Consider the following 12,652-nt stretch of genomic DNA (forward strand, 5'->3'; position numbering starts at 1 on the left):
TAAATCCAACAGTTTACTATTCAATGTACAGCCAGTGATACCAGTCAATTCGGCATGTTGGCTCAGTGTCGTCAGACAGCTGTTGTAATAAACAGCAACAACTACTGTTAGATTCTGAGTAGCTACTTCTGAAAATGGTAGCAATGGTCGAAACCCAGTTAGAATAAGAACACGGAGAAATTGCGAGCGTGCTGCAGGTCTTCGGTAAGCAGTTCATAACGAGAGGAACATCCGACAGACAAATCACGCATGTAGCAGTCAAAAGATTAAAGAGTTCGTTTATTCTTTCCTCGAATACAGCACCACAATTACTTGAAGCTGGTATTCATCTGGTGATTGGCTCCTCCCGTGTCCTCATGTTCCTGAGAGCTCTTTTAATAGTGTAATCCTGATACATCAAGAAAAGATCACATTCAAAAGACTATTATAGACATGTGACTTTCACATCAAGTTTCACATAAATATAAATAACAATTCTTTTTTATGTATTACATTGAGACAAACGAGAGCAAACCACCTGTGTAGCCGCGGCTGCCAACGCACAAGTACGTGGTGCTGTTATCAACGACCACATGTAGGTGACGAAATGACTATTGTCACAAATCTCACTTCATGAACGTGTTGCGTCAGTCTTCATCATTATCATAGCCGTCGTCGTCATGAATCTAGGTAGCTGGATCTCTGAGGAACATTGAAATATGAATGTCACGTAACATTTACATTTATCAAATGTTTATATAGATCCCCTCCTCTTTCGGTGAAACTATATATTTAAATCCTCTGATAATGCCTCAATTCCCACTTTAAATATTTTTGAACAAGTGATTTATTATGTCACCTCTTCGCATATGTGAGGGAACTTTGCAAAACAATTTCAGTTACTTTTGGTTCTGTGTTGAACTCTGGGAAGGTAAAATTCTGGTTTCATTACAGCAAAGAGAAACAACAGAAGAGGAATTCTATTTACATTGCTGCTTATCGTAGGTTCAACAATGGAAGTTGAACACGACTCCAAGCGTGCACTCTTCATTCAATAGTAGATGAGATTCACTCTAACAACATTTAATCAAAAGTTGTGTGACAGATTATAGCCCTTGCAATGGTGGTTCATTGTAAATGGCAGCGTTCGTTCCGAAAGCTCATATTCCAGCAAGCCAACGAACTTAAACTAACTTTCTTTGGTTTCGTCTCCATCTACGTAAACTCTACTGCAGACACACAACAGAGAACAATATCGTCGCAGATGAAGCTGAGTAGCTCCGTGATGTAATGGTTATGATACTAAACTGTGGCATGGACGGTCGTGATTTCAAAACTCACCTCGACTGTTTTAAGTTTAATTTCTATATGCGGTTCGAGTACATTCTAGAAGTATCCACAAATGTCCAGAATCATTGTACTGGAGTGTTCTGTAGCTGTGTATATACTGTATGTGTTCTGGGCGAAGGCAGTTCTCTCCACGCTCTTGTGTGTGCAAGTGCTCAATAAACCTTCGTTAAATGAAATTAGAGTTCGTCATTCACCTACATGACATTATTCTGGTGGAGGTGCTGGGCACTGGAACTAGTGAAATGGCACATTATCGACGACACAGTGTCTCCCATCAGGCCACAGCAGAGCCGCGGTTTACGTGGCGAGAAACCCGAGTTCGAGCCATATTCAAGAGATCACAATCTGTCGGAGACAGAAGAAGAAAGGGACGTTGTGATGACAGCAACTGTGAACCACCACATGAGACATCTTTCCGGGTTCTCTGGTGACGATGGACTAGATCCAAACAAGTGGCTGAAGGTATATGAGCGTATAGCGAAATTTAACAAATGGGATGACACCGTGTGCTTGGCTAACGCGTTTTTCTACCTGGAGGGCACTGCCAAGCAATGGTATGAGAACAACGAGAAGAAGTTCACAAGCTTGGAAGTATTCCAGGCGGAACTGCGAAGGTATTTCGGCGACACGCAACGACAGAAGTGCAAGGCTGAAGATAAATTAAAGAGCAGGGCACAGTGTCAAGGAGAAACTACAGCATCCGACATTCAAGACGTCTTGGATACTCCTGAGGTTGGATATCTAGGATTTATTAAGACATACGATAGAATCCGGAAGAGATTTTTCTGGCCAGGATTATTTAGGAGTGTCCGTCTCTATGTGTCGCACTGTCGCGTGTGCCAGAGGAGAAACGCAGTTCCTCAGAAACTACCTGGACGACTCATACCAATTCCACCAGCCGAAACGCTTTTCCTGCGTGTTTGGATTGATCTCCTCGGACGATTTCCAACGTCAGCTAGTGGCAATAGATGGATTATTGTTTGCACTCATCACTTGAAACGCTATGCCATTAAAAAAGCCATGAAAACAGCCGAAGCATCCGAGGTAGCCAAATTCATCGTGGGAGACATTTTATTAGAACACGGTGCCCCAAGGTCGTTATTTCCGGATCGAGGGAAAGTTTTTCAATCGAATCTTGTGACAGAGATAAAACGTCGGTGCAACATTACTCATCACATGACGACTGCCTACCATTCGCAAACTAACTGGCTTACTGAACGCCTTAATAAGACCTTGGCCGACAAAGCAACTGGGATGAGGTGCTACCATTCGTGACGTTTGTCTACAACACAGCCATAGAAGACACCACAGGATTTACGCCATTTGTCCTGATGCATGGACGTGAGGCGACTACGACGATGGACACAGTTTTTCCGTTACACCCTACGACTGCATCGGGCAGATGTTAACCAGAGCTGAGGCACCTCGGCAGTTAGCTGGACTACGCACGCTGCAGGCTCAAGAAAACGATCGCCGTCACCGCCCTGTTGTCTACCAATCTGGTGTCCTGTCTGGATCCTCACTCCTATTTGGAAGATTGGTATCTCTGAGAAGCTCCTCAGGCGCTACTTTGTACCATATAAGGTTGTAAGACAGTTGCCTCATGTTACTTATGAAGTTCAAGATTTCGACGACGACAGAAGACGACGAAAGAACAACGATCCACGTTCTTCGATGAAACCCTATAAGGACCCTGCAACCGCGGATAAATTCGAAGCTCCAGCGACAAGCAACAAGCGGAAAGGTGACGAAGAGCGTAGCTGTAGAAGAAGTTCTAAGAAGATCACCGCCAGGGTGATAATCAGTGATCAGGAGTCGGAGTATGAAGGACCGATGACTCGTTCCCGGACTAGGACGACGTAACACCGAGACGCTGTTCCATAAGGACGGAGCAATGTCGCAGAGAAAGCTGAGTAGCTCCGTAGTGTATTGGTTATAATGCTAAACTGTTGCATGGACGGTCTTTAGTTCAAAACTCACCTGGACTACACGATTTTAATTTCTATATTCTGTTCGAGTACATTCTAGAAGTATCCACAAATGTCAAGAATCACTGCACTCGAACGTTCTGTAGCTGTATATATGCTGTACGTGTTCTGGACGGAGGCGGTTCGCTCCGCGCTCTTGTATGTGCAAGTACTGAATAAACCTTTGTTAAATGATGTTAGTGTTGGTCCTTCATCCAATTATTCCTTCCTCTGCGTGACAATATGTTTAAAATATTTCATATGAACAAGAATCTTGTAACACTCAGGCAGCAAAATAAGACTGAGGTACTACATATTGTACTTAATTTTCTTTCTGGCATTTTCTTTCCTGCATTTTTTCTGTCTTTTCGGGTTCCGGAATTGATTGAAATCACTATCCTTAAAGCATGTCCATTCATTAATAAAAGTTTTGCTCTATAAAACCCTAATTAACAAAACTGATCAGAGATAAAATATGATTTTAATTACATTGGGCCCATAGACAAGATTCGCTCACAATACACGTTAATCAAATACAAAGGACATAAACACCCATTACACACAAACCACTACAAGCCAATCACTGAACTCCGTCCAAAAAGGCTTTGAAGGCTCAATGGAACCAACCGACCGCCTTGTCATCCTCAGCCTACAGGCGTCTCTAGATGCGGGTATGAAGAGACATGTGGTCAGCAAAATGGTTCAAATGGCTCTGAGCACTATGGGACTTAACATCTGTGGTCATCAGTCCCTTAGAACTTAGAACTACTTAAACCTAACTAACCTAAGGACATCACACACATCCATGACCGAGGCATGATTCGAAACTGCGGCCGTAGCGGACACGCGGTTCCAGACTGAAGCGCCTAGAACCACACGGCCACACCGGCCGGCCATGTGGTTAGCACACCGCTCTCCCGGTCGTTGTCAGTTTTCGTGACCGCAGCCGTTATTTCCCAATCAATTAGGTTCTCAATGGGCGTCACAAGGGCTGAGTGCGCCCCGCTTGCCAACAGTGCTCGGTAGACCTGACAGTCACCGATCAAAGTGCTTGCAAAGCCCAACAGCGCTTAACTTCAGTGATCTGACAGGAACCGGTGCTGCCACTGCGTCAAGGACATTGTGTTACTAAATCACCGCCTTATCATGCAAAACTACGTTTTAACTCATTACTGATCAAACAAATCACGTAGCGGCATTTGATGGCTGAGCGCAGCTTCAGATAAAATTATGCTATAGAATATTTGGTTAACAGCTTTAGTTTTGATTTAAATTATTCGAAACCAAAAATAAAGTGAACACAATTATACTAACATTAAGGATGTGGCCATTCTAAATCAATATTTTTTCTTTACAATTAGAATACACACTGACCAGCAGTGAAAGAACAAGCTGGCATACCGCCACTCTCTTAATGTTTAATCCGTATAACCCTTAGGGCATATAATACATGAACCAATGTATCGATTATAGTGAAAACTTTCACGGCATCGCTCACGTGGGGCTAGACATAAACATTTTGCCCACACGACACATGTAGGAAGATGTGCTTAACCACATTCCCATGTAAGGGTGTAAGGAAATACTGCCGGGTCTTACCGCAGTGAAAAAAAAAAATAGAAAAAACGAAGAAACCACAACTTTCCGTAACTTCTTCAAACTAGACCAATAGCAGCAAGTGACACGATGACGACGGAACAGCTAGAAGGGCCACGCTTCGTCTTACCACTGATCAGATTCAAACGACAGTAGCCTTACTCCGCACAGATCGGTACTGTACAAAACCCGCAGCACCCAGCAGTATTTGTTCTGCAGTGCCGACTGTCCAACAGTTCACGCAAACTTCAACGTTGGCTGTCGATAATACCATCAGATCACCTTGCACTGCCAATCCGAAAAGTGAGCACTCGGAGACCCAGTGAGACTAAAGGTTTCAGTTACGGATCGCAGTGTGGCAAATGCATCTGTATTCATAGCTCAGTATCATCTTAGAGGTCGTGCCTGGACGAATCCGACAGACTGCTACGACTACGTTATGAAATCTCGCCGACAAATAATATTAATCACCAGTCAACTATAAGATTCTTTCAACACATCCGCTTTTGCGTTATCAGTACCACCGGGGTAAGAAAATAATTGCTTCAGAGGGATAGTTCGAAGAGGTAGGTGGAATTCGTGTTTCACTACTGCCGACCAACACTGTATTCCCAAAAGATAACCATTTAACATGCTAAGACACCGTAATACTCTGCACCATATCGGCGGCTCATAATCAAGAGATGCTACGATACGTAATCCCCAGACCCAACAGCCACTATTTACTTTCCGCATGCACTCCTCACTTCTCAACGAGGGCGCTCCGCCGGCGTTGAAGAGGCTTCTTGCAGGCCACAGCCACCCAAGTTCGCTGTCGGGAGGAGGGGGCGCGAATTTAGACCGCAACAACGTTGTACATCCGGCATAGTAGCATTGACTGCTCTAAACCGTAGAGGATGGCGTACAAATGGCGTAGAAAGAAGACTTAGTCACATCAGTTGATTTATTGATGACTGTAGTAAAAGCCCGACTTTCCGATTGTCCCATCACCATATAGCGTTCACACTGAAAACTACAACAAATTGATACGGAGTGAGATACATGACTTCATAATGACAGAATCATCATACAATGAACCGATCAAAATGAGAAACGTTATAATCTCCTGCCCAACAGCGTTTGATTCATCTCCGTGCAGCAACTGTTCTACTTGGCGTGAATTCGAAAATCTGTTGTAAGCTTTCTGAATGTACACTACTTGATCAAAAGTATCCGGCCACCTATTGCGTGACAATAACTACGCCAATAACACGGCTTCAATTGTGCTGAGGACCGTTTCAATACCGGTGAAGGAATGGAGGCTAAATCGTCGTCAACAGCGCAAACCAGAGAAGGTAATAGTGTTGGACATTGAGGTGTGCAGCAAAATCAAACTTCCAACTCAATCGAAAGATGCTCTATTGTGTTAAGTTTGGGTCTCGGGGCAGTGTAGTACACTTTAGGAATATTGTAGTCTACAAACCTTTGCCTCCTAGATGCTGTTTTACGATTGGGTGCATTGTCATCCTCATACGCTGTTTGTCTTCTGTACTCGGAGTGCCATGCTCTAAAAGGTACTCATATCCTTCCGCATTTAGTACTTGGTTAAGCGAAATACGGGAATCACCCACTGAGCCGTTTCGGTTCGTATAAGGTGCGGTTTGTAGATATCTCACGATCGTTTTCCGTATGGTCTCCGGGTGGCGCTGTAGCGTCGCGTCTTCCGGTCTGAAATGTTTGCGAGGAAGGCGAGGGCGGAACGGACAGTCACCAGGGACGAGGAGGAAGGAGGTCGGTCGGAGAAAACGTGAGTTGTCACACGCCGGTGGTCGCTCTGAGGGAATCGTTGCAACGGGAACGACTTTTATTATGATTCTGATTCCGGCGCTTTGAAAGGGCACCTATTTCCTGTTGTCGAGCCGTGTTGTGTTATCTAGCTTGGCGGCGTTAGCAGGCTGTGCCTGCCCTGCCCTGCCCTTAGTGTCTCTTCCCTGAATTCTGAATTTGAACTTTCCAGGAAGTTTGGATCCACGTTAGTTTGGTCAGTATCGCTTATAGAAACTGTTTGCGCTGGCCCATCACGATGTTACTTTCCTGTAAAGTAACTTAGCTGTGATTACCGGGTGTCACGATTAGTTTGCCACGATTGCTTTTAAAGTACTTGCGGTAACGGAGCTACTTTCGCCGGGGCCAACTTTCTTAATACTGTTTCTCCTAGACGAATGGTACCTAATTTTATTACTGTCAGCATCTGTGCAAGTGGTGAGAATGTGACGCTGGTCGGAGGTGCTACTGGCGCTATCAATAAAATTTACAGACAATGTGCTCTTTTAGCTACATTTTAGATTCTTATCTGGCCAGATCTATTAGTATACCGGGTACACTTCGGAGAGCTGAGACGTTTTCTGTGTCGACAACCTTGAGGGCTGTAATGAGGGATTCCTTGCTTGTTCGTGGAGCCTGACTGGGCCTGCGCACCGTCTTGTACCTATATCTGACCGTTATGTTACTGATGAAAGCATGATTTCAACCGGAGACATAAGTTCAAATTTGTTGTTTAAAATCTATGTAACGACGCTTGTAACTTGGTTGTATGCTACACTTATTCGTGGTTTTCGCTAGTGTTTAAATATTACTGTTCTTGAAATTCTTAGTTTAGTGTGTTAATCGTCGTTTGCCGACGGTTGTTGTGCCTTATCTTGGACTGCTTCTTCGGGCAGCTATTTGCCTGAAGAGTGTTATCGTAGTAATTGACCTGCTGGTGTTTCTAGGCAGCTTCTTGTCGAAAGACGCTCATTTTACGAGAGCCCTACTGTTCCCTGATGGAGCAGCTGCTGTTTCTGCAGTCTATGCGTGCAACTGGTCCGGCCTGATAAGGCTGAGCGCACCGGCGGCACGATCTTACTGGCTTGAATTTAGGACTCGCAGCTCCCATTACCTTGTAAAGCTGTTCTGTGGCACAGTGACTGCTGGTTAAGTGAAATCTTTTCTTCACTGGTTCACCTGGGCCTGAATTTTTCAGTTTTCTCGTATTTTTCGCCATTTGGCTTGAATCCCTTTTGGTTCCGTACCCTTTCTGTATCAATTTTTCTCTAGTAAGCTTGACAATTTGCAGCCCCTTGTATTTGTGTAAATATGTCAGCTCTCGCAAAGGACCGTGTTAAATGTTGGTCTATAATTTAAAACCACTCTTTTAGCTTGGAACATTTTGATTTGTTTAAACATTCTTACTAATTTTATGCTAGTCGTTGCTAGTCAGCTTGACAATTTGCAGCCCCTTGTATTTGCGTAAATACACTCCTGGAAATTGATATAAGAACACCGTGAATTCATTGTCCCAGGAAGGGGAAACTTTATTGACACATTCCTGGGGTCAGATACGTCACATGATCACACTGACAGAACCACAGGCACATAGACACAGGCAACAGAGCATGCACAATGTCGGCACTAGTACAGTGTATATCCACCTTTCGCAGCAATGCAGGCTGCTATTCTCCCATGGAGACGATCGTAGAGATGCTGGATGTAGTCCTGTGGAACGGCTTGCCATGCCATTTCCACCTGGCGCCTCACTTGGACCAGCGTTCGTGCTGGACGTGCAGACCGCGTGAGACGACGCTTCATCCAGTCCCAAACATGCTCAGTGGGGGACAGATCCGGAGATCTTGTTGGCCAGGGTAGTTGACTTACACCCTCTAGAGCACGTTGGGTGGCACGGGATACATGCGGACGTGCATTGTCCTGTTGGAACAGCAAGTTCCCTTGCCGGTCTAGGAATGGTAGAACGATGGGTTCGATGACGGTTTGGATGTACCGTGCACTATTCAGTGTCCCCTCGACGATCACCAGTGGTGTACGGCCAGTGTAGGAGATCGCTCCCCACACCATGATGCCGGGTGTTGGCCCTGTGTGCCTCGGTCGTATGCAGTCCTGATTGTGGCGCTCACCTGCACGGCGCCAAACACGCATACGACCATCATTGGCACCAAGGCAGAAGCGACTCTCATCGATGAAGACGACACGTCTCCATTCGTCCCTCCATTCACGCCTGTCGCGACACCACTGGAGGCGGGCTGCACGATGTTGGGGCGTGAGCGGAAGACGGCCTAACGGTGTGCGGGACCGTAGCCCAGCTTCATGGAGACGGTTGCGAATGGTCCTCGCCGATACCCCAGGAGCAACAGTGTCCCTAATTTGCTGGGAAGTGGCGGTGCGGTCCCCTACGGCACTGCGTACGATCCAACGGTCTTGGCGTGCATCCGTGAGTCGCTGCGGTCCGGTCCCAGGTCGACGGGCACGTGCACCTTCCGCCGACCACTGGCGACAACATCGATGTACTGTGGAGACCTCACGCCCCACGTGTTGAGCAATTCGGCGGTACGTCCACCCGGCCTCCCGCATGCCCACTATACGCCCTCGCTCAAAGTCCGTCAACTGCACATACGGTTCACGTCCACGCTGTCGCGGCATGCTACCAGTGTTAAAGACTGCGATGGAGCTCCGTATGCCACGGCAAACTGGCTGACACTGAGGGCGGCGGTGCACAAATGCTGCGCAGCTAGCGCCATTCGACGGCCAACACCGCGGTTCCTGGTGTGTCCGCTGTGCCGTGCGTGTGATCATTGCTTGTACAGCCCTCTCGCAGTGTCCGGAGCAAGTATGGTGGGTCTGACACACCGGTGTCAATGTGTTCTTTTTTCCATTTCCAGGAGTGTATGTCAGCTCTCGCAAAGGACCATGTTAAATGTTGGTCTATAATTTAAAACCACTCTTTTAGCTTGGAACATTATGATTTGTTTGAACGTTCTTACTAATTCTATGCTAGTCGTTGCTAGTCAGCTTGACAATTTGCAGCCCCTTGTATTTGCGTAAATATGTCAGCTCTCGCAAAGGACAATGTTAAATGTTGGTCTATAATTTAAAACCACTCTTTTAGCTTGGAACATTTTGATTTGTTTGAACATCTTTACTAATTTTATGCTAGTCGATGCTACAATTGGCTTTTAATAAGGTCGCTTTAACTTCGTCAGTCTCTTAAACGCCAGGTTAAATTTCGGTTCGTAATTTGAAACCATTCTGTCAGCTTGGGATGTTTAAATTTGTTTACACATGTTTACTGAGCTTGTGTTATTCGTTGTTACATCTGACCTTTAAATATCTTGCTGTAAATTTCTCTTGTTTCTTAAGGGACGGTTTCCAATTTCGGTCTGTAATTTAAAACTATTCTCTTGACTTGGTCATTTAAATTTGTTTAAGGATTTTACCTGTTGCAAAATTTGTGCTAATCGTCGTTACATCTGACCTTTAAAAATATTGGTCTGTAATTTAAATTCATTCGGTTAGCTTGTGACATTTAGGTTTATTTTAAAAATTTTACTCGAATCTGTTAATAGATTCATCTTAGTCGTTGTTACATTTGACCATAAAAAATTTTGCTTTAATTTGGTCAGCTCTTGGGTCTATAATTAAAACTCATTGTGTCCGTCTCAGACATTTAACGTATCATATTTATATAAACATTTTACTATTGCTGTTAAATTGGGTAAGTCGTTTTACTTCTTCGAACTTAAAGCATTATCCCTGTTTTAAGAACAGCTGATTTCTGATATATTATTTAATTGTATTTTGCAATTGTTGCCATTTTAAAAAAAGGTATTTAATAAATGTGAGTCACGTGGCAAATAATGAAACATGCCATAACCTGAGTCCCAGCCCTTCCACGAATTCCTGTTAACCTGGCTTGCTCGAACACAATAAAAAGTCAACATCTTATTAGAAGATAACCACACACTGCTACCAACTGAGCTCCAGCTCCTTTAAACGGACTGCCACATGCTTAGGATTATTTACCTGTCCGACTCACTCGTCTGTAGTCATCCAATATCCACTGACGTCGCTCTGTACATTTATCCGAAGCTTCACTTAGAAATGAATTAGGAAGAGTGTGGCTTGCGAGGAGCTACTCCACCACTGTAATCTTTTCCAACAATTTGCGATTTTTTACAACTATTCTCACCATTGTTGATGGCCCCTGTCCATCAATACATGAGGTCTCTCTGGTCTTCATTTACCTGTGGTTGCTCCTTCGCCATTCCTGTTCACGATATCTTCAACAACAGCCGAAATGGATAGCTACAGAAGGATTGAAATTCTGTGACAGATTTGTCATTTGGGTTACGTCGTGTGACTAATCACTTTCGAAGCTACTGAGCTCTCCTAGCCGGAGCACCACGCTTCCTTTTATACTGGCAGGTCCTACTCTCGTAACATCCAGTAATCAATTCCGCGCTGCATAACCGCGCAATTTGGGCAGATAGTGAATACACTACTACCTGACCACGGCCCAGCTGATGGTTTGTGGAAGGTGATCTGGCGCCCAACAACGTCTCAGACTTACCGGATCCGTTTGATGTAAGACGAATTTCGTGTTCATAGTATCAACGTGAGTTCACTATAATAAGCGTCGAATTATTGTAACAAGATTATGGCCTCATGATGCGAACAGCTATATTGCAGGTGGATGTCATAGCCATCGGGGAACAGGTCAAGCATAAAAAGATGCAGATGGCCCGCAATAGTGTCACATTGTACACAGGTTTCATGCTGCCATTTGTTATTAACACGGATCGGGTGGAATCCTACTGTAAACAATCACATTTCGGCGTAGTAATACTTCCTGCAGGCCATGGCTCGAGCTCCCCCTGCAGGAAGTAGTGCTCAGAATGTCTTTTTCCATTTTCGTGTGTTAAATAGCCGGTGTTTAACATGGTGCTTTTGGGTACGCCTTTGAGCATAGACAACCTAACCTCTGTGGTGTTATGTGGGTTGCTGGACGTCAGGGGCTACCTTGGCTCTGGTACAACTCACCACCTCCTTGGAAAAGCTCGTGTGGAACGGGTGACCTATGGGGAGAGAGTTCCAATATACACTCCTGGAAATTGAAATAAGAACACCGTGAATTCATTGTCCCAGGAAGGGGAAACTTTATTGACACATTCCTGGGGTCAGATACGTCACATGATCACACTGACAGAACCAAAGGCACATAGACACAGGCAACAGAGCATGCACAATGTCGGCACTAGTACAGTGTATATCCACCTTTCGCAGCAATGCAGGCTGCTATTCTCCCATGGAGACGATCATAGAGATGCTGGATGTAGTCCTGTGGAACAGTTTGCCATGCCATTTCCACCTGGCGCCTCAGTTGGACCAGCGTTCGTGCTGGACGTGCAGACCGCGTGAGACGACGCTTCATCCGGTCCCAAACATGCTCAATGGGGGACAGATCCGGAGATCTTGCTGGCCAGGGTAGTTGACTTACACCTTCTAGAGCACGTTGGGTGGCACGGGATACATGCGGACGTGCATTGTCCTGTTGGAACAGCAAGTTCCCTTGCCGGTCTAGGAATGGTAGAACGATGGGTTCGATGACGGTTTGGATGTATCGTGCACTATTCAGTGTCCCCTGGACGATCACCAGTGTTGTACGGCCAGTGTAGGAGATCGCGCCCCACACCATGATGCCGGGTGTTGGCCCTGTGTGCCTCGGTCGTATGCAGTCCTGATTGTGGCGCTCACCTGCACGGCGCCAAACACGCATACGACCATCATTGGCACCAAGGCAGAAGCGACTCTCATCGCTGAAGACGACACGTCTCCATTCGTCCCTCCATTCACTCCTGTCGCGACACCACTGGAGGCGGGCTGCACGATGTTGGGGCGTGAGCGGAAGACGGTCTAACGGTGTGCGGGACCGTAGCCCAGCTTCATGGAGA

The sequence above is a fragment of the Schistocerca americana genome, chromosome 3, assembly GCF_021461395.2.
Source record: "Schistocerca americana isolate TAMUIC-IGC-003095 chromosome 3, iqSchAmer2.1, whole genome shotgun sequence".
In the NCBI taxonomy this organism is placed as follows: domain Eukaryota; kingdom Metazoa; phylum Arthropoda; class Insecta; order Orthoptera; family Acrididae; genus Schistocerca; species Schistocerca americana.